Source organism: Eurosta solidaginis, chromosome 4 (genome assembly GCF_040869045.1).
Source record: "Eurosta solidaginis isolate ZX-2024a chromosome 4, ASM4086904v1, whole genome shotgun sequence".
NCBI lineage: Eukaryota > Metazoa > Arthropoda > Insecta > Diptera > Tephritidae > Eurosta > Eurosta solidaginis.
This window is the reverse complement of record NC_090322.1, coordinates 86,105,909-86,128,140: the sequence shown is the minus strand read 5'-3', so window position 1 is coordinate 86,128,140 and position 22,232 is coordinate 86,105,909. Positions and strand designations below refer to the sequence as shown.

The 22,232-nt window shown below is 41.1% G+C and overlaps 1 long non-coding RNA gene across 1 annotated transcript; it reads left to right on the top strand.

Moving 5' to 3' along the window:
• The first annotated feature begins 16,446 nt into the window (after positions 1-16,446).
• Positions 16,447-21,966, top strand: LOC137248046 (uncharacterized). The gene is made up of 3 exons (XR_010952025.1): positions 16,447-16,617; positions 16,815-16,919; positions 21,928-21,966. It is a non-coding gene; the product is annotated as an uncharacterized lncRNA (long non-coding RNA).
• The last annotated feature ends 266 nt before the right edge of the window (positions 21,967-22,232 follow it).

The window sequence follows — 22,232 nt, the reverse complement described above, 5'->3', positions numbered from 1 at the left end:
AGCATGGCCCTATTATCAAGCCTCTACAGTGGATATTTCTCAAGGCATGTTTAATTTGTTACGTTTGTGGGGCGCCACATCCATGTCACTGCTAAAAAGGGCACAGAATATGTGTCGGGGGGGGGGGGGGGGGGGGGGGAGGGCTTGCCCTAGTACAATGGGCAAAATAACTCTCATAATTAGTGGCGAACCTGCAGAACTACATGGCAATGTTCTCCCTGAAAACTTGGTTTTAATCGCTAACTTCAGATTTTGGACTGTATTAGAAGTTCTGAGTATACAGTTTTTGTATACTTTATTGTCGCACAGTGTAATCAAGACGAATTTTATTCCAGAAATTTTATGCAAATAAAGAAACGAACTCTGATATAGAACGCACGAAATGTCACTCAATGGCAACTCATCACTATATTCAATCGATTTACGTGCAGAATGGTGCTTCCATACAATCTCGTGAGCCAATCACTCTGAATTACAAGATGAACAATGACAGCAATTCCTATTTAAAATGTATTATGTAAGTATGAATTAATATTATCCCATCCCGGGAGAAAAGGCTTTGAAGAGATTTACAAGGTATAATCGAAACACCTGTCGCCTTGTCCGTCCTGATGTCACGTTGTTTAAATTTTTCCCAAATTATTAAATAAATTATATATTTCCATTAAATTGCATCTATTTTTTGATTAAAATAGTATCTTTTATCTGCATGCCAGTTAATAACTAGCATGCAGCACAACAGATAGATATATCTTTGAAAGGGGGGGGGGGGGGGTGTGTGGTCGTAGGTTGTATGTTTCGGGTCTAGGTCGTGGGTTCGGTTACTGCACTCTGGATTCTGGATGGGAGTAGCACGAGTTTAGTGAGGGGTCATGTAACCTTTCCCTTTGCCGTCATGAGATCCACTACTCGTACTCGTCCATCCGATCCCGGATGGAGGTTGATAACCCTCCCGAGCCTCCACTCATTGGGTTGCAGGTTGTCTTCTTTTATGACAACTAGATCGTCAAGCTTCATATTTGCTTTAGGTTGGCGCCATTTGTTCCTTTTTTGAAGTTCGACGAGGTATTCCGTCTTCCATCGTCGACAAAAGGTGTGGTGTAGGGCTTTTAGTCACTGCCATCGATTAATAATTGATGCGGGGTTTTCGTCCGCGTCTGGCTCCGGGGGTGCTAATAGGTGTCCCCCTATTAAAAAGTGTCCCGGGGTTAATGGTTCTAGGTCGGACGGTTGATTTGAAGAGGGCGTTAAGGGGCGGGAGTTGAGGCATGACTCTATCCTGCAAAGCAGGGTAGAGAATTCCTCAAAGGTGTATTTAAGGTTGGATGCTACCCTTTTGAAGTGAAATTTAAAACTTTTCACTCCCGCTTCCCACAATCCCCCCATGTGAGGGGCAGACGCAGGAATAAAATGCCAGTTCAGATTTTGGTATGTATAGGTTGTTACTACCTCGGCGCGTGAGTCCGCCATGAAGGTTTTGAACTCCGCCCTGAGGGCTCTTGATGCCCCGACAAAATTGGTTCCGTTGTTGGAATACACATTCTTCGGGCAGCCTCGTCGCGCGACGAATCTGGCAAAAGCCGCCAAGAATGCCCGGGTGCTCAGATCGGTAGTCGCTTCCAAGTGGATGGCCTTAGTGGAGAAACACACAAAGAGGCAGACATATCCCTTGGACACGCGACAGCCTAGTCCTTGATAATTCTTTATCTCAAAGGGGCCGGCAAGATCTACCCCGGTGTTAGTGAATGCCCGGGTATAGGTGGTTCGCTCGGTCGGTAGAATGCCCATCAATTGTGTTTGCGCCTGTTTCCTATGCACTGCGCATACCTTGCACTTGTGAATTTCTGATCTTATCATATTTTTCACGCGAGGTATCCAGTACTGTGTTCGGATCAGGCGCAGCATAAGCTGATTCCCCCCATGTAACGAGATTTTATGGACAAATCGTGTGATGAGACGAGACAGTCCACTATGATAGGGCAGAATTATGGGGTGGCGTTCGTTATACGAGAGGTCCTTAGACGCCGCGAGCCGCCCCCCGACTCTGATTGTCTCGTCCTCATCGAGAAATGGGTGCAAGGATTGTAAATCGCTCTTTGGCTTGATTGACGCTTTTTCTTTGAGTGTTCTGTACTCCTCCGCATAATGGTTTCGTTGAGCATTGACGATCAGTCGACACATCGTTGCTTTGATCTCAATGGGTGAAATCGTCAGTGATGTTTCATTGAAGGAGGTTTTGAGATGAGTCCTTTTGTAGAACCGTAGGACGTAGGACACAACTCTTAAAGCCCGGGAAAGGTCGGAAAACCTGTCTACAATATCTTCGTCTTTACGGTTAACCGAGGTTGTGTGAACTTGTAACCTTTTTTCTTCCATGGTTGTGGTGTAGCTTATTTCCTGGTCTGGCCATTCTTTGCCATCTTGCTGCAGCCAAGATGGGCCTTTCCACCACAAGGGATTGTTTACTAGCTCTTGCGCTAATAGCCCTCTACTGGCTAAGTCTGCAGGGTTTGACGCTGAGTCCACGTGACGCCAGTCCGTGTTCCCAACTTGGTCTATTATCTTTGTCACACGGTGGGCCACGAAGGTTGACCATGAACACGGAGGTTTCCGTAACCAAGCTAAGACAATAGTTGAGTCAGTCGATAATAAGGTTTTATGTTTGCCTAAATTAAGGTCCTTTTTGATAGATTCTAGGGTTTCTGCAAGGAGAACTGCTCCACAAAGTTCTAGTCTTGGTAAGTAGATGGTTTTTACGGGCGCGACTCTTGATTTGGCTAATAGCAGGCTTACAAATATTTGCTCATTAATATTGACGCGCAGGTAAACGGTGGCTGCGTATGCTTTTTCTGACACTTCACAGAATCCGTGGATCTCCACTGTGGCTGTTGGTGAAAAGTGTACCCAGCGTGGGATCTTAATTTTTTCTATGTGCTGGTAACTTTCAATGAAACTTTGCCACCGATCCAGCGAGACTGGCGACACGGTTTCATCCCATCCTGTTCCCTCTAACCAGATGCTTTGCATCAACATTTTGGCGGTAACCACGAATGGTGCCAGCCACCCTAAGGGGTCAAATAATTTTGCTATGGCCGACAGAATTTTCCGCTTTGTAAAGCTAGACTGTTCCTCTATGGGTTTCGTTTTGAAGTAAAAGGTATCTGAGTGGGCGTTCCACCTAATGCCAAGTGCTTTAACCATACTGGTATCCTCGAAGTCTAGGAAATCTTCGTTTAGGAAGTGAGTCTTTGGCAGGCCTTTGAGTAGTTTGTTCGAGTTGGCGGTTCATTTCCTCCGTGAGAATCCTGCTGTCCCCAGGGCTGTAGTTATTTGATCCCTTGCTTTAATGGTGTCGGTAATAGTGTGGCCTCCTGCTAGCACGTCGTCAACGTACATTGCATTTCGTAGTATATCTGATGCTATAGGGTGGCTGTGCTCCACGTCGTCCGCTAACTGGAGCAGTGTTCGTATTGCAAGGTACGGTGCACAGTTAACTCCGAAGGTGACGGTTTTCAACTCATATAGTTGTATGGGCTGCGTACTTTTTGTTCGGAATACAATCCGTTGATACTTAGTGTGATCATCGTGCAACAGAATCTGTCTGTACATTTTTTCTATGTCGCTGTTGAAGACATATTTGAAGAAACGCCACCTTAATATGAGAATGGTTAAATCATTCTGTAGAACTGGCCCCGGATGGAGGATGTCGTTGAAGCTGACTCCGTTTGCAGTTGATGATGACGCATTGAACACCACTCTTACTTTGGTTGTTGTGCTTTCTTCCTTTTTGACGGCATGATGTGGTAAAAAATAGGTATCACAGTCTTCAGCGGGGATGTGTGTTGGTACCCGGGACATATGCCCCAAGGTTTCATACTCTGCTAAGACCCTATTGTATTCTGACTATAATGGTGGGTCTTTAGCTAAACGCGTTTCCATTCGGAAAAATTGTGAACACGCAATTTTTAATGAGGGACCTAATTGTTTATATTTTGGAAATTCCTGTTTACCCTCATCATTTCGAATCGTTGTGTACTTATACAATTCTTCACAACACTTGTCATCATGGTTGTACGTTTTGTCCTTGGGGACTTCCTCTGTTTCCCAAAATGATCGTAGCTCTCTGTCTAATTGCACTTCACTGACAAAGGCACATATTTCTCGTTGGGTGAGATTGTTTCGGTTTGGCCGGTCAATATCCAGCCGAATACCGTCTCTTGGGCTAGCAGTGTTCCTAACACGTCTTTCTTTATTCCCCCTAACATCACCTGTGCATAGATGTCGCCTCCTAATATCAGGTCGACTTGCTCATTGACAAAAAAACGTTTGTCAGCTAATACTAAGTTCGGGAAGGCATGCATGGCCATGGCATCCACCTTGCATGTTGGTAGATTGCCAGTTAGTTGCGGCAGCACAAGCGCGGTGGTGGCGATATTTATTGTCGGATCAATTGGAGACCGCAGTTGTATATGACACGCCTCCTTTACTTGTGCTGACACTTGATTGGTGATGCCTGACACATGCGCAGACATCCGCTGAGATGGCAAGTTTATGCGACGTTTAAGTCTCTCAGTAATTAAAGTACATTCTGACCCCGAATCTATAAGTGCCCGCGCGGAGAAGTTGCTGTTGTTGTAGAATATATTGATGCGGGCCGTACCTAGTAAAACCCCTTTACTTGTGTTTGTAAAGCAGGCCTTGAAGTGGTTATTTCCAGTGCTTTGGTTATTGGAATAGGTGCGGCGCTATTGCGCTTGGGCTGATGGGCCAGGGTGGGTATTGTTGTTGTTTGCGTTTTGGTTGGTGTCCGTTGCCTGAATATGTAGGAGCGTATTGTGTCTTTGCTTGCAGGTGGCGCAATTGTAGGAGCTTGAACACCTAGACACAGTATGTCCTGGGGATAGGCAGTTAATACACCCTTTCTTGTTTTTAATGAAGGTGATTCTATCGGAAACCGCCAATGTGCGGAACCGTTGGCAATGTTGTAGTTTGTGCTCAGTGGATTTACACATCTTGCACGCACCTTTGGTTACACTCGTTTTAAAAGCACCTAGCTTTCTGTGAGTGTTTTCAGTGGATTGTCTACCATAATGGGTTTTCGGGTTCTTGGTTTCCAGGCTATCCTCAGTTATGCCAGAGACTGTCTCAAGTGTCTGGAAACGGTTCCGTAAGAATTTATCTATGTCTTCCCACTTGGATATTTCTGTTTTATTTTGAACCGTTTGCTCCCATAAGGCTAGTGTGCTTTTTGGTAATTTCGTTGAGCACAAATAAGTTATAATCACATCCCAATTTGACACATCGATTTGATATGTCTTTAAGGATGCGATACAGTTGTTGATGTCTCGCTGCAACTTTTTAATTGAAGTGCCACATTCCTTTTCGACCGCCTCTAAGCTGAACAGTGTCTTCAGCTGAGTATTCACTAGTATGCGTTTGTTTTCCTATCTGTCTACCAGATTTTGCCACGCTATACCGAACCCTTCGTTTGTGAGTGGGCACTTTTGCACTATTTCTTTAGCCTCACTCTGGGTCTTTTGTATCAAGTGGTACAATCTCTCTACCGGGGTGAGTCGCTTATTTAAAATATATATGGCCGTAAAGAGGTCTCTGAATGTAGGCCAGGATAAGTAGTCTCCCTTGAACACATCAGTGTCACACGGGGGTAGACGCATAATAATATCCCTTTCGTGCTGTTCTTCGGGCTTAGGGTCAGGTTTGTTGAATGTGGCCTGTCGCGTTGATATGTTTGACATGCAACGCAAGTAGATTGCATAAGTACTTTTGTGTTTTATCTTAACAGCTGATATATTTTTTCCCTCTAGAGTGTCCCCAGCTAATATCTCATCATGGGCTGTTTTTGCTTTTTTCCACTTTGCCTTTAACTCTTCTTGCTGGATAGCCAGAGTATACTTGGTATGCTCGGAGTCGGGTGTGAAATTGAAGTTAGCTTCAAACTCTATGACTTCATCAGCCACCCTGATGTAACTTTCCATCGCTTTCGACATGGTATCAGTACTGAGATTAAGGGCAAAATGGATCTAACTTGTTAATAGGGTAGCTCACGAAGGCACGTTCAGCTTAAGATAGGACGATGTAGCTAGTGGGTATATGCCCAATATAATGGATTGCCGCCAAGGGGTAAACACGCAAATTATTCTCTGTCTATATTGCCTTTAATTTTTTCAGCTAATTATACTTTATGCGAACACTCTTGTCACCCAACTCACCGCAGTGTTAGTGTTGTGTGTATAAGAAGATAAGGTTAAGTGACTTTGATTTAATGACAGTAACGCGGATTTATGTCAGAACTTAAAGAACTGGTAAAATTTATTACACTTAAGTGTTTAATGGTTCTAAAATATTGGCAGTGACTTGCGATAAAGTGCGTTAAAGTGCTGTTGCAAATAAATTGCCACACTACAGTGAAAAGTGGGGTTATGTTGAATTTGTGCAGCTGGTTGCGATATTCCTCGAAAATATGCGCTACAGCAAACAAAATACCAAATCAAAATACTCTATGTAAATCTGTGTGACTTAATTGCCACACATACGTATAATTGTTTGGTTTTTATTTATAAAATCGCGATATTGGTACGCCGGGAAGTTAGTATATGTAAATTACCTACTTGTGCAAAAAACAAAAAAAATTGAACTCAAACCACGTACCTTTGTGCCTTTGTTTGACCGTTCGTTTTTGTTTGCTGGTGTAATGCTTGTCGCTTTTGAAACGCTCAGGTGGTGCTAACTGCTAACTTTTGAAACGCTTTTGTGTGAAAAAGAACACACAGCAGATTAAATTCAAGAATTTAACAATTTAATAATTTTCACTGCAAAGCTAACTCACAATATGTAATTCAAAAGCTATTTCACAATTTAATTAATTATATATATATATTAAGTTATACAAACGAAAGAAAATCTTACCTATAACAGGGCTGATGGCTGCAGTTGTCACGGATGTTTCCAAAAAAGAAGTGAAAGAGTTTCTTTCTTATAAAACGCGTTCAGCCCTCAATTCCATCGAAAAGCGGTTTTGAGGGGTAATTGAACGAAAGTAAGTTAAATTGGAAAGTTAAATTGGAAAGTCGCGCACCAACACATACACATACGTCTGCACGGATATATATATCCGTTGGTGTTAGTGCGCGAAAGTAGATAGAAGCAAACACCGATAGTTTACATTAGGCTGGGTCACTATTGGCCGTGCTCATTCTTGGGTTTAGCTTGATGGCCTAAACACTTGGTGTCAGAAAAGAAATTGTTGAATAACTTCCGAAGGTCCTGGGTTCAAGCTCGGACAAAGCAACATCAAAATTTTAGAAACAAGTTCTTTCAATTAGAAGAAAACTTTTCTAAGCGGGGTGGTCCCTCGGCAGTGTTTGGCAAGCACTCCGAGTGTACTTCTGCCATGAAAAGCTTTTCAGTGAGAACTCATCTGCTTTGCAGGTGTTAGTTAGTTTTTAGGGATTCTTTTCTATTCCCACAATGATCCTGGATGGACTGAGCATACCCCCGGCGTAAGGAAAAGTCCGTCACAATTTTGGTCCTCCATGTATATTTGCAGCAACCATAATCAATTGTTAATTAGTAAATTTTGATACATACGCCTCATAATTTTTTCCCACTGTATTATTCCTATGAAAATGCGTTTCTTATTAGTATCTCTTATAAGTAAAACAATTTATTAATTATAAAAGAAAAATTGTATAATTCTTTATTATTATTACTATCATTATTAATATCATTATTACTAAATACGAAAACGCAGAAATATATTTAAAGAAAAAATAAACGAGGAGGAGAAGAAAACTATATAGAATTAAAAGTAATGCTGAACTAATTAAAATTAAACTAAGCTAAAAAACAATTAAACTGTAATAAACCAGTACACTATACAAATTCGTATGTAGATAAAGCCAGTAAATAAATAAATTAAAATAAAATAAATAAAATTAAACTAAAGTAAAATAAACTATAATAAAATAAAAATTTAATAAAATAATACCGATTATAAATAATATAAATAAGAATAAAATAAAATAAAAGGAAATACAATAACCAACATTAAACTAAATAAATAAATAAGAAAAACTAAAAACCAAATAAAAAAGGCCACTTATATAATAATGACTACATGAAATGCAAAGATAAAAGATTTAATACACTTACCTGCCCCTAAATACCAACTGAACTTAATAGAAGGGAAAATTTGTAATGTTTAGGTTTTCTTTTCATTTTTATTTTGCTCGTAGCTTAGAGTAGTTAACCAAATAGACGTTGTATTTTTTTTTTTTTTATATAATGACTTATAAATAAATTTTGTAAAATGGGAATGCTGAGGTATAGATTCATTTAGAAGGCAAATAGGTTATCAGGTAAGGGGCCATCGGAATATAGGTGCATCGGTGGCCATGGTTTTGAGGGTGGGATCAGCACCGGGCGTCTCCGGCTTTTTTATTTTAATTTTCAGCCGTTTTTTCAGCGATTATAACCGGTGATTTCCGGTTCGGTAAAATTTTTTTGCGTTTGATTTATTTTTGAATTTAGTTTTTGAATGTTTAACGGTCTGTCCGTGGCATCCGGTTCGACCGGATGTCGTTTTATTTGAATTATAAGCGTTTTGAGTCGTCTCTGCGCTTTTGTCAGTTTTTAAAGGCATGATAGGATTTTTCTGTTTATGGCGCAGCGCGGCAAGGTTGGCAAGAACCCCGCCCGACATGACTATTTTTGGCAACAGGTAGAACTGTAGCAAGCTTCCATAGACAAGGAAAACAGGGGGTAGTAAAACCATGTTTTATGATGTGGGTAAGGGTTCGAAGAATGCAGGGTAACAACAGTTTTATAAATTTAATAAGCAAGCCATCCACACCTTCAGCCATAAAACATATTTTAAGAACACACCTGCCCACATCATACACCGACACTGCAGAAAACTCAAACTCAGGCCCATTAAAACAAGGATCCTCACAAGGGACAAACTGCCCAATATCTGCATTTGTCGCGCCATTACTCAGGAAAGCAACATTGACTACCTCAGGGTCTAGAGCGCACTGCACCCCATCGTTTCTGCGTACCTGTAAACTATTTATATCACGCCACACAACTTTTGTTGGAAGATACGCATTTCGCACCGAGTGAAACGTATTGCATTATTTCTCGCCTCCTTAAATGCTTGCCAATTACTAAAAGTTTTGATTTTAAAACGATCTAAGTGAACTATGTGAATAATTTCAATTGTGAAGTTCTAATACCACATTTGTGTTGTAGATAAAGAACATTTCGATGTACTGAAGATTTGAGATTAGTAATTCGACAGCTCAGTGACTCGAAGGATAACGGAAGGCAAAGATTTATGGAGAATTCCTTAAGATTAGCTATACTTGGTGTCAGAAAAGAAATTGTTGAATAACTTCCGAAGGTCCTGGGTTGAAGCTCGGACATCAACATTTTAGAAACAAGTTCTTTCAATTAGAAGAAAACTTTTCTAAGCGGGGTCGTCCCTCGGCAGTGTTTGGCAAGCACTCCGAGTGTACTTCTGCCATGAAAAGCTTTTCAGTGAGAACTCATCTGCTTTGCATGTGTCGTTCGTCGGCATAAAACAATTCCGTCCCTCCAATTTGTAGGAAATATTAAAAGGATCACGACGCAGATTGGAAGAGAAGCTCGGCCTAAAATCTCTTCGGAGGTTATCGCGCCCTACATTTATGTATCTCATCTCGATGAGGAAGAGACAACAACAAAAACGGAAGAAAAAACAAGCAGACAATAGCTAACACTGACCGCAGCGGGTTCCCGCGGTAGGTATGCCTGTCGTAAGAGGCGACTAAAATACCATATTCAATGGGCGGTGTAGAGCAACCAAACCCAATTGTCAACCTCACCTATTCGCGGCGAATCCTGTTTCACTAACAGACGAGGCTGTGGCGACCCCAAGCTCCTCATGGAACTTGGCGGGTGGGGAGGTAGGGGATGGCCTGAAGGGTTAATTAAATCGTTCCCGAGATGGTCAGGCTAGCACCTTAATGGTTAACGGGTTCAAATACCACTCCCGGGAGAAAAGACTTTGAAGAGATTTACAAGGTATACTCGAAACAGCTGTCGCTTTGTCCGTCCTGTTGTCACGATCTTTAATTTTTTCCCAAATTATTAATTAATTTCTGTTTCCTTTGAAAGGAAAGGAGAATTTCCTGTGGTTTGAAAATGAAACTTAAAAAAATTTAACCAATTGAAGCTTAATACATTTGAGAATTCGAAGAAATCCCGAATTTCCGCGATTTTTTTAAATGCATTTCCGGAATTTCGGAATGGCAAAATGGCTAGGGAGGGCCGGAATGGCTATTCCCTTTTAAGGCATCGAATCCCGAAGATCTTTTGCAATCCCGGTATTATACAGAGGCTGTTATTTTTGAATTTTGATTTCAAAAAGGTTATGAACGTATACGCATATGAGTAGTTCAACAAAAACATGTATTTCAGGGCAATGTTTAAAAAATAATTCAATACAAATTTTAGAAACAAATAAAAAGTTAGTTTCGTTTAAAACAAAAATAAATAATTTGTTATAACTCTTTATTGGGATAAAATGTCAGTTTTTATGGACTGAGTATAAGCTTTACGGCCGGTAATTATGAGGCGAAAAAACGCGTAGAAGGAAAAAGGAAATTTTTAATTTTACTCATAATTACCGCCCGTTTATAACTAAGTAATGGGCAGTACAAACGGTCTGAACACTATACCTAAATGAAATACTTTAGCTTGAAAATCTTGGAAACCCTAAATAGATTCCTCCCAGAACCAATAAGAAATAGGCTCCCTGTGTGACTCAAATTCGAAATGAATTTCAGATATGGTGTTTTACTGATCATTTTAATAAAAATTGGTTCAAGATAGTATGGTTCTAAAACCGTGATTAAAGGATTCGATTAATGCTAATTTCATGCCTTAACTATAACTAATTCTCCCTACTAATTTTGTGATAACTTGGCAAATATTTTTGTATACATTCAGTATCTAATGTTAGGCAAGGTGCACACGAGGCTACGCGTCATAGACGCGTATTAGACGCTGCAAGCGAAATCTGTACGCTTTGATGTCGAACACATGTACTTGAATAGAGAGCTGCGTACGGGGCGTAGCTGCATGCGACAAAGCATGAAAGTTTCATGTAGCTAGGCGTACAGCAATGTTGGTCGCTAGGCGGAAATACCCCTAGAAAAGAGCAAGAAGAAAATGTTTGCTTAAAATTTTTCGTTTGCAAACTTGTGAAACTTCTTTTTTTCGCTCATTCACGGTGGTGAAAACCTTTTTAATTTTATACACAATCAGCTTTTGTATATTGGCAACTACACAGCATAAACTCATTTGTTGAATTTTTTTAGAAATATTTTTCTTTTTGTAGCGGCGCATGGAAGTAGCTACGTATGCAGATCTTGAAGCGCATAGGAATTGTCTTACTTAACGAAAAAACTAATAAAATATTGGTAGCCTACTTGCTATAGAAGAAAATATTTTTGGGACATCGGTGGCCCACATACGTGGGAGAGATAATTTGTGTTGTGCACTTCAACACAAGTGTTACATATACAAGTTCAGGTAATCCAGAACATTTCTTTCTTTTAATAAATGTCCTAATCATATTAGAGCATTCCAACCATCACTTGAAAGGCTAGATTTTAACTTGTTACTCTTACAACCAGTATATAGAAGTATAGTTTATTAGCATTATTCAGAAGCTGACAAACATCTTTCAGACTCCACACTGTTGGAGGAGAAAGTGTTGATATACCATTTCTTAATGTACATTTCTTCTTAAATCAAATCATCTATATCATTTTCATGAAAAGAAAATTTCCTTGATTTAAAATTAGAGCTTTCAAAAATAAAAAATAGTTTTTTAAATTTGCAATATGAGATCACAAGAATAAATTTAATCTCAAGAAGGTAAATAATCCCGGGAGTTCGGGATAGCAAAACGCATCGGGATGCCCGGGATTTGGCATCGGGATCGTAATGGGTAGATCGTTATCGTGACGTCATTCAATTTACGGTAACTCACACATAACCTCATATTTCTATCCTTCTTTGTCCCTAATATTACGGGTAAGCTTCATAGGCTAGCTTTTGGTCCAATTACGCTGCTGTGGTTAATTTTTTGTACGACTTGGCTAACAACTTCCCGCTTGGTCAGTGGAATACTACGAGGAGCTTGACGGATTGGCCTCGCATCACCAGTGTCAATTTGATGTTTCAGAACATTGGTGGGGCCTGATTTGAAGCCATCCTAGTCAAATATTCTTGTGTACTTTAGGAAAATCTCTTTGCTTTATTCTGATAGTCTTCCTCTAGCCTTTCCGTTCATCTGAGGGATCAATCTTGCTAGTACTGCTTCAGCATCTTAGCATCTTCTTAGTATAGCTCCTTTGCTAAGTTTGAGTGGGAACTTGAACTCATTGAGTACACTTACCGGATTACACCCATCTTGTTTCGTCATACCCAGTATTTTTCCCACGAGTATAATTGATGAAGATTCTTGGCAGGGTGGGATCCAGCACGATTTGGGAGGGGGAGGGGGATCGATTTAAGTCAACTTTTTAAGTAAGATAAAGTGACCTTAAAATTTGTCATACAAACTCGCATACATATCTACACTCATCTACAAAAGTCATCATCACTCAGAAATTTTACTAAGTTTTGCTTCGACCTTCATTATTTTCGATATTTTTATAAAAATATATAGGGGAGGACGGGGTACATTTGACACTTTTATTTAGATGTCGTTTATTTTCTATAACATATAATATAATTTTAAAAGAGTTAAATGTATAGAAGCTCCGCGGTTTGAATGTGCAATAATGACAATAAAAAATTAGAAAAAAAAGTGTAGCTAATTTTTATTTGCATTTGAAAATTCCTATATAATTAGTTCAATGTGCCCCACAGTGAGCGCATTTGACTTTTTCCCGGCACATTTGACCATATTTTCTGCTAGGTTTTCTCACTAATTTATTTGTGAATATTTTATTAAAAAAAGACGTTGTTGTTGTTGTTGTTTTAGCAGTGCTTCGCCCCAAATAACAGCCGCGACCGATCACAAATTGCCATCAATATCCTCTAACAGGAGTCCAAGGAAACTTGCTGTTTCAACAGGGGTGGACCATAACGAAAGGGGTGTTAGAGGCGTTGGTTCCACATTAGAATTAAATAGATGTTTGGTGTCATGTGGGGACACATTGCAACCGGGGCATACATTTTGTATGTCGGGGTTGATTCTGGATATGTAAGACTTTAACCTGTTACAGTATCCAGAACGAAGTTGAGCAAGAGTGACACGGGTTTCCCTGGGGAGTATGCGTTCCTCTTCCACAAGTTTTGGGTACTTTTCTTTGAGTACTGGAATCACCGGGCAATTCCTGACATAAAGGTCAGACGCCTGTTTGCGGAGTTCACCAAGGACCTGCTTGTGTTTTTTTGCTTCATACGGCTGGGTTCTCAGGTGCCGTATTTCCTCAAAATGCTTCCGGAGATGACTCCTTAAGCCCCTAGGCGGTGTTGGCTCATCAATCAGATGTCTGTTTGGATGCCCAGGTTTCTGGGTATTCAACAGGAACTGTTTGGTTAGCATCTCATTTCTCTCCCTGATGGGGAGTATTCTCGCCTCATTATGTAGATGGTGTTCTGGGGACATAAGAAGTCAGCCCGTGGCGATTCTGAGAGCAGTATTTTTGCAGGCCTGTAGCTTCTTCCAGTTGGTATTTTTTAGGCTTGGCGACCATATGGGTGACGCGTAGCACGTAAACGGCTGGCCAATTGCTTTGTATGTAGTAATGAGCGTTGGTTTATTTCCCTTATTTGGGGGTCACCTGGGTCGAGCTGTCTTATAAGGTCACGTTCTCTCGCTAAATTTGCGGCCTCCGCCGGGAAGTGGGGCCGAATTTCGGGAATTCTCCCGGCGGGAATGAAACGTGCCGAGGCGGATTCAATGACCTTGCGGAAAACACGCTCCCCTTGGCGGGCATCAGTCGGAATAGGGAGGGCAGCAAAGAGGTTGTTTGTAAAAGATTTGTGGAATACACATGTCTTCAACCTGTTTCTTTTTTAAAGTTTATGAAAGTGCGTTTTTCTGTAACGATGAAGTCGGTGGTACGCTCGAACGAAATAAGTATAGGCAGGTGTTCGGATGCCAATGTTACCATCGGCTGCCAGTTGATGCAGTTTACGAGTTCTGCGCTCACGATTGAGATATCCGGCGAACTGTGACATCTTCCTACCATACGTGTGGGGGCGTCTCCGTTTATTGTGCAGAACGTCGTTTCTTCTATTTGATGCGCCAACATCTCATCCCTACTGTACGCCCGCAAGTTTGAATGCCATAGATCGTGATGGGAATTAAAGTCGCCTAAGATAATGCGATTTTTGCCAGTGAGTAAGGCGCTAATATTAGGGCGGTATCCACTGGGGCAACAGGTGCCAGGAGGGATGTAGATGTTGATGATTTCTAGGTTTGCATCGCCTGACCGGACAGATAGGCCTTGACGTTCTAAGACATTGTCCCTGCGGTGGATGCCAGGATCAGATATATGATATTGCACAGAGTGGTATATGATAAACGCGAGGCCGCCTCCATTTCCGCTCATGTGATCTTTTCTGTGGACATTATACCCAGAACAGATTTGCAGTGCAGATCTTGATGTGAGTTTAGTCGTATTTAGACTTATTATAACAAAAGATAACATTAAAATTTAGATTCAGTGTAGATATTTATACTTATTATAACAAAAGATAGAATTGAAGTTTAGAAAAACTATTTTATGTATAGGCTGTCAAATTTAACATCAAATAATTATTTGGTGCTGCTGCGACAAATTGATGCTGGGTTATGAGAATCGGAAGTTTAAACTCAATCTGTGTTCTAGGTGTTATAGATATGTCTTTTATAACAGGTTGTATAAAAACTCAGTTGTCTGGAGATAGACTATGCAAATAATTTATATTTTGGGTGGAATCGCAAAATATCTCTTCAAATAAAAGGGCTTCTTGCAATTTTCCCCGAAGTCGACCAAAACGTTTTCTCCAACGTTTAATACCTCGTCGTCCAATAATGTCAGTTTTGAAATGTCTAGCCAAGCTTTTTTTTCAAGCCTTGCCAAGCTTTTCTTTGCAGGCTTTCTTAGTGTAAGTCAAGGATTTCGGTTCAAAAACCATAAGGCCCGCTTTCTCTGGCCGCCTTATTACCCTACAAGACGGTGGTAACTAGTTCACCCACACATTCAAAGCTTTTTTCGCTCTCCACTAACACATCGACGTTTCATGCTGTCATCGAAATGACAGTTCATTAATTATTCCGGGAAACTTTGAAACGGAGAAAAAATAACATTTTTTAGAACGAAAAATATCTTGTGCTTTTAGTTGTGACATGTGACGGAAATTAAAAATTTTGTTGCAGAGACTATCTTTTTGCGTTGGCGGCTTTCGCCCAAAATAATATTAAGGGAAACGTTTTACAAGACGGTGCACCACCTAATTTAAAAATATCAAATAATAATAAAAACGGAGCTCGAGGCGCGTCTTTTGATTCCTCGTTTGATAATTTTTGATAAAAATTAGGTGGTGCACCGTCTTTTAAATCGTTACCATATTAAGTGGTATAGAATCGACGGGATGGCCTACAAGGTTTCATGTCATACTAAATCGCTCCCGATATGGTCGGGATAGTCCCTTAATTGTTCCCGGAACGTACCCGATCTGCATCCGGCAAAGGACCAACAAAGTCGATAACGAGGACTGTCCTTATCGCTATAACAACAACAACATTATTTACTTTGGTAGTAGTGCAGTTTACGGTACCCACCGAAATTTGGGCCAAAATTTTCGAGTGAGGTATCAAAAGACGCGTATTTACGTCTAGATTAAGAATCCGAAAGCGGAAGTTAACTTTTTTTATCCGTTCAAAAGATATTAACGAAAAACCGAAAAAGACCCGCGGGTCCCTCCGAAACCGGGGTGGGATCCATAGTATTTTTGCGCAGAACACATTTATGCATTGGCGGCCTTCGGCCGCACTTATAAAAAATAACCCTGGGCTACGCCATGCCAAGTCCGGGTCTGTGGTATAACCGTGGCTACCGCCACGGTGATGCACAATTTTTTTTGTGGGTACAACAGAAACAACAACCACATTAAAATCGCCAAATTCAACTGAAAATATCTCTGGGCAGAGATAAAACTTTTCTTTTCCGCCTTCGGATTATTGTTCTCGAGATTAATACGCGTCTTTTGATACCTCACTCGAAAATCTTGGCCCAACTTTAGTGTGGGTACGGTAAACTGCACTACTACCTTTACTTTCTGATTTTCATTCATACGTATGTGCACTTTTAAATAATAAAAAAATGTTATATTATCTTAATAGATAGCATCTCCGCCGGGTTGCGATGCAGCTCAGAATATGCCAAAATCAGAGGAAATCTACAATTCAATGCGGATTCACGTGTCATTTGCCAAGGATACAAGGTACTTTACAACCAACATGCTTTGGAATACGGTACCAAACTGGTTGGATGTATTTCCCTAAAAAAGGGGGGAGCTACGCATCTTGGTTTGCCAGTATTTGCTTCGGTAATTTAAATTGATTTGTATTGATTAAAAATTGCAATAGTAGATAATGTAATGTGAATTAAAATTGAATAGGTAGCCAGAGCGAAAAAGGCAACTGATCGACATGCAACTGTTATTTATGTGGCGCCACCGGGAGCTGCTGCTGCTATCCTAGAAGCATTAGAAGCAGAAATTTCTGATTATTTGCATCACCAAAGGTGTGCCATAACATGATATGGTTCGCGTTAAGCACGCTCTCTTAAGGCAAAAAAAAATCGCGTCTAGTCAGGCCCGATTGTCCAGGAATCATCGCAGCAGAAAGGGTAAGTAAAGCATTTGTCATGCTTTTGTTGATAATCAACTGAATAATGCAAACACGACAGAGTGCGAAGTTCATGTAAAAACCAATTAATTTTTTTAATTAGCGTTTGGAGAGAAAAATACATATGTATGTATGCATAGAACTGCATAGAACTGCATAGAAGGGGAGGAATTAATTAATTATTACCAGTAGATTTGCAAGATTTTTGTCATTTTCCCTGCGTCGCAGCTGTCATTATATTGCGTTAACAGAGGACATCAACACCTTACTACCCACAGCCTTTTCATCACTGTTTCAAAACGTGGAAAGTTATATATCGAGCATTCCATGGAGAATGGTACATTTTAGCAGACTTTCGCATTGCGCTCATTATTAATATTCAATCCCTAGAAGGTTTAATGTAGTCATGTCAATAGTTCCCGAGATGGTGGGGCTGATACCACAATTGTGCTTGTTACCGGAACGTGGATAGATAGATAATTTATTGACGATTGCACAGTGACTTGGACATCACCTTCACAGCACCTCATCCTAGCCGACTTCCTTGATGAACCCCAGCAGTGTTCTTGGCTTGAGGGATTAAATGTGGGAATGCTCTGGCCATGGTGAGCCCATAAACTTAGCCCCACGTCTTGAAATTGCGCGCAATCTAGAAGGATATGGTCCGCCGTCTGCTGATCCATCACAAAATCGGTATGTGTTGTTCGATATTATACCCAGCTTTTGCATGTGACTGTTAGTCTACGGTGTCTTGTAAGAATATCCGTTAGGATTCTTAGGTTATCTTTTTGAGAAGCCTATTAATGCCCTATATCGAGTTGTGCTGTAACCCCCTAACAGTAACTTAGATTGACTCAGGCCTGGCATATTGCGACAGTGTTCTCTCTTTTCCCTCCCTTCTACTATTAGGGGCATTTATTGAGTGAGCCAACTGCCAGGAACGGCTCGGGATCGATGGGTCATGCAGTTGCTGCCTCTCTTTCCGGGTTGTCCGCCTGCTGTTGTTGTTATAGCAGTGCTTCGTCCCATCCAATAGGTGCGACCGATCACAAATTTTCATCAATGTCTTCTAACGGGAGTCCAAGGAAACTTTCTGTTTCAACAGGGGTGGACCATAATGAGAGGAGTGTTAGAGGCGTTGGTTCCACAATACAGTTAAAGAGATGGTTGGTGTCATGTGGGGACACATTACAAGCAGGACAATGTTTTGTATGTCGGGGTTGATTCTGGATAGGTAAGAGTTTAACCTGTTACGTTATCCAGCTCGAAGTTGAGCTAGAGTGACTACTCTCGTTTCCCTAGGGAGAGTGCGTTCCTCATCTGTTAGTTTTGTTCTTTGAGTACAGGAATCACCGGCATAGAGGTCCGACGCCTGTTTGTGGAGTTGACTGAAGACATGCTTGTGTTTTTTAGCTTCATACGGCTGTGTTCTCATGTGCCGTATTTCCTCATAATGTAATGAGGCCGTAAACAACAAGAGCCACAAGAGGTTTATAAAAGTTACGAGGACGCTGGATTTTGGAATCTAGCCCAGAGCAACCTTTCCGATGCAACCATCCCTTGCACGTGAAACACTGACAAGAGTATTTATTTTTTAATTTAATTTATTTATTATTACGGCTGTTTAGGCCTAAAACTTAAACTACTAAGTACAATTCATTGTTATAATCACTTATTTCTATTGAATATGCTGTTGGAATGCCATGTGATTCCGATCAGCATATTTACTAGCGTGACAAAGGGACGAGTCTGGGAGCCACTCATTTAAGGAAGGTTGTAAAGGACGCGTTTCCAATCCTCCAGTGCTCCCAGCTTAAGGCAACAAAATTTGGAACTTATATTTTTCAATTATATGTGTATTTTAAGCTGTCGGAATGTATTAGTCTCCGATCAACACAGCTAAACATGTCTTTGGATGTTGGAAATTGAAAATAACGTGTATCCAATCACCCCTCAACTTTGTTTAGTAAAGACGCTGTCGGAATGCATGAAGATTCCGATTAGCACAGCTCAACATATAATGGGAGGTTTAAAAGGACGTGTTTCCCCCTGCTCCAACTTTTGTTTGGCCTTATTTTCGTTATTTTTGTTACACAATATATAATTTTATTGTTATATTAATGCTGTCGGAATGCGAGTGATTCCGATCAGCAACAGTAAATATCAGCTGGAAATACCGAATTCCAGCGAAATTAGTTGTTGGAACTGTCTGGAGTTACAGGTGGCGACCGATTTTCTTTTTCTTAGGGCCGGATGCATTGTATTTTGCTGCTTCCAATATTACCATTCCCTTTTCGCGCTCCAGTATCGGATATATCATGTAAAAAATAAGAGGAGAAAAACTTTATCTTATTGGAAGGGTTTTACAATGCTCCAATAAACTTGTTTTAAAAGTATTGAAGTTATTACTACTTTTTAGGTGATAAGAAGTTCATTGAAATATTTCAGGCCCTTATATATATGACCGTCCTAAAAAGATTCTTTCCGGCAAACGCAGCAAACTCTTTTCTCAGGACCGGGGTTAGGAGAAGGACCCGGATTGGGGTCGATACCTTCCTGGAAGAGGAGAGTATGGCGCAGACCAGCTGCAAGGATCTGCTGGGAGAATGACAATTTGTGGGAGGGACGCAATCAATTAAACACTGAGTCCGCCTGCCCATTACCCTCTACTCCCTGTGGCCTAGGACCCAGGGCAACAGTACTACGTTGTGTGCTCCTAATTGATTTAGCTTTTCTACGCACTGAAGGACCAGTGCTGACTTTATTTCGAACTCCGCTAATTCCTTTAGTGGGGCCTGACTGCCTGACTGAGTATGGAAATTGTTTCATTGTGGTATCAGCGCTGAAGGTTCAGCTTAGCGCACTAACTTATGGCGAATACTTCCACTTGAAAATGCTCGGATGTGCTTTTAGAGTTATTGATATTTTGGCTCTGGGTCCGAAAACTCTGGCTCCAATCCCCTCTGGCGTCTTCGAGCCATCTATGTATCATACGATCTTGAACAGACTAGTAATACATTGCACCCGCCCATACCTATACAGCCGTACCAAGAGACTGAGCAGCCCATTACATTTTGGCACAACCGGAGCACTGCTGGACATCCGATCTATATGAAAGCTATGCATTCAAAAGTGTTTGTACCAGTGACTGGTGCACACCGAACTGGACCAATGTATACTATATTGATGCCTGCACAAATACCAAGCTATGTTTATGTGAATAATGTTACTGCTAATGTCCATTTGCACGGTTGAGCACATACAGTACCTACGTTTATACAAGGTGGAACACCACACTATCTAAATGGCGATGTAGCCACCGATCACGTTGTTGTAAGAGGTTAATTAAAATATGTTATTCATAAACACTGATTCTTATATTTTCATTATCATTAAACTGTAGACTGTAGACTCATGACGGGTATTCTTACTGGACACTGCCTTCTGGCGTCACATGCCTTTAAATTAGGCTTGGTCAGTGATAGCAGATGTAGGAAGTGCGGGTTGGAGGAAGAAACGATCGATTACGTTCTGTGCTCGTGCCCTGCGCTTGCCAGGCTAAGACTCCAGCTGACAGCTGTCAGATCTAGAAGCAGCAAGTGGCTTAAGTTCTAGGAAGCTTCTGGTAGTTGTCAAACTAACCTATATTTTGTTTTGGTTTTTACTTTAGAATCAACCGTTTAAGTAAGCGATGTCAGCTAACTAAGCGCCTTCAAATGTAGATCCATAAGGATCATGGGGTCGCCAGAGCCTCGGCTGTTACAGAAACAGGATTCGCCACGGGTACGTGAGGTTCCCAATTGGGTTGGAGAAGCTATATATTGCGCTGGCAACCCATTGAACGGGTTGCGCTACACAACCCCCTGAACCAATTTGGTATTTTAATCGCCTCTTACGCAGGCATGCCTACCGCGGGTATACTCTAAGCCCCCCAACCCGCTGGAGCCATGATAAACGTTAGTGACCTTGGGTGCCCCAAGGAAAGTTCCGTCGTGTCTTGTGTTATTGGGCGAGCGGCCATGCAGCAGCGTGCAACAAATGCACCATTCAGGAGGATACCCTTGCTGAGCCCAGAAAATCTGGGAAAGTTGGATGTACTGGTAGGATGCAGCAAACGAGTATATTCTGTAATAGCATGTGATCAACTTGGAGATAACCAAACGTTTATTTTCCTGTCCAACAGGGAACTGGTTCTAGACCCTGATGCTAAAGAAGGATAGGCGTAGTCACATCAATTCGTTCCCGGGTTACTCGGGGAAATCAGTTTTAGCAGTACTTTGCACTTTTCATACTGCACGTCCATACAAGAACTTCGGATAATGAATTAAACAGTTGTTGTTGTTGTTGTTGTTATTGTTGTTGAAATAAACAGTCATCTGCATTTGTTTGTTTTTGTAGCACGTCTAATTTCCTTCGTAACATCAATCAATTATCCCTTGTTATAATGTTGTGTTCTCTATGAATGCAACAGCGAAGTATCTTCGGGTACCCCTGATTCTAGTTATCTGAAGTCTCCTTGAGTTCCTTATGCATTTGGCCTCTCAGAAAAGGGCTAATTGTGAAGCCCTATTTATAGAACATTTTTCGGGTTAAATATATTAAAAACTTTAATCTATCCTTACTGTTGTTGTTGTTGTTGTAGCGATTAGGTTACTCCCCGAAGGCTTTGAGGAGTGTTATCGATGTGATGGTCCTTTGTCGGATACAGATCCGATACGCTCCGGTAACACAGCACTATTAAGGTGCTGGCCCGACCATCTCGGGAATGTTTTATATGGCCACATTGAAGCTTCAGGCCATCCCTCCCTCCCCACCCCCAAGTTCCATGAGGAGCTTGGGGTCGCCAGAGCCTCGTCTGTTAGTGAAACGGAATTCGCCGGTCGAAGGTGAGGTTGACAATTGGGTTGGAGAAGCTATATATTGCGCCCCACAAACTTTGAATCCCATCTATCCTTACTGATATTAGTTTAGTATTTTAATTGCTGATATTAGTTTCATTCTCATTCTAGGTAATTTGATTTTGACGATGTGCGCATAGCAATATTCCAAATATTCCAGCTGTACCTGAAGGAAGAACATAAATTTGCTCAAATTATAAGAAAACTGCGACAACTATCCGCCCGCCTTTTTAGTACCACAGATAAGGCGCTAACAAGCATACTATGGGAAAGGGTCAAGACCAAAGGATCAATATCACCTGTAAATCGACTTTTATAGCACGAATTGGGGCTTCCGGTATTATCCCTACAAAACCCATATGGCTCTGCAAACTGATGTTGAACAACACCACCAGCGCAGGAAAAATTGGGCATCA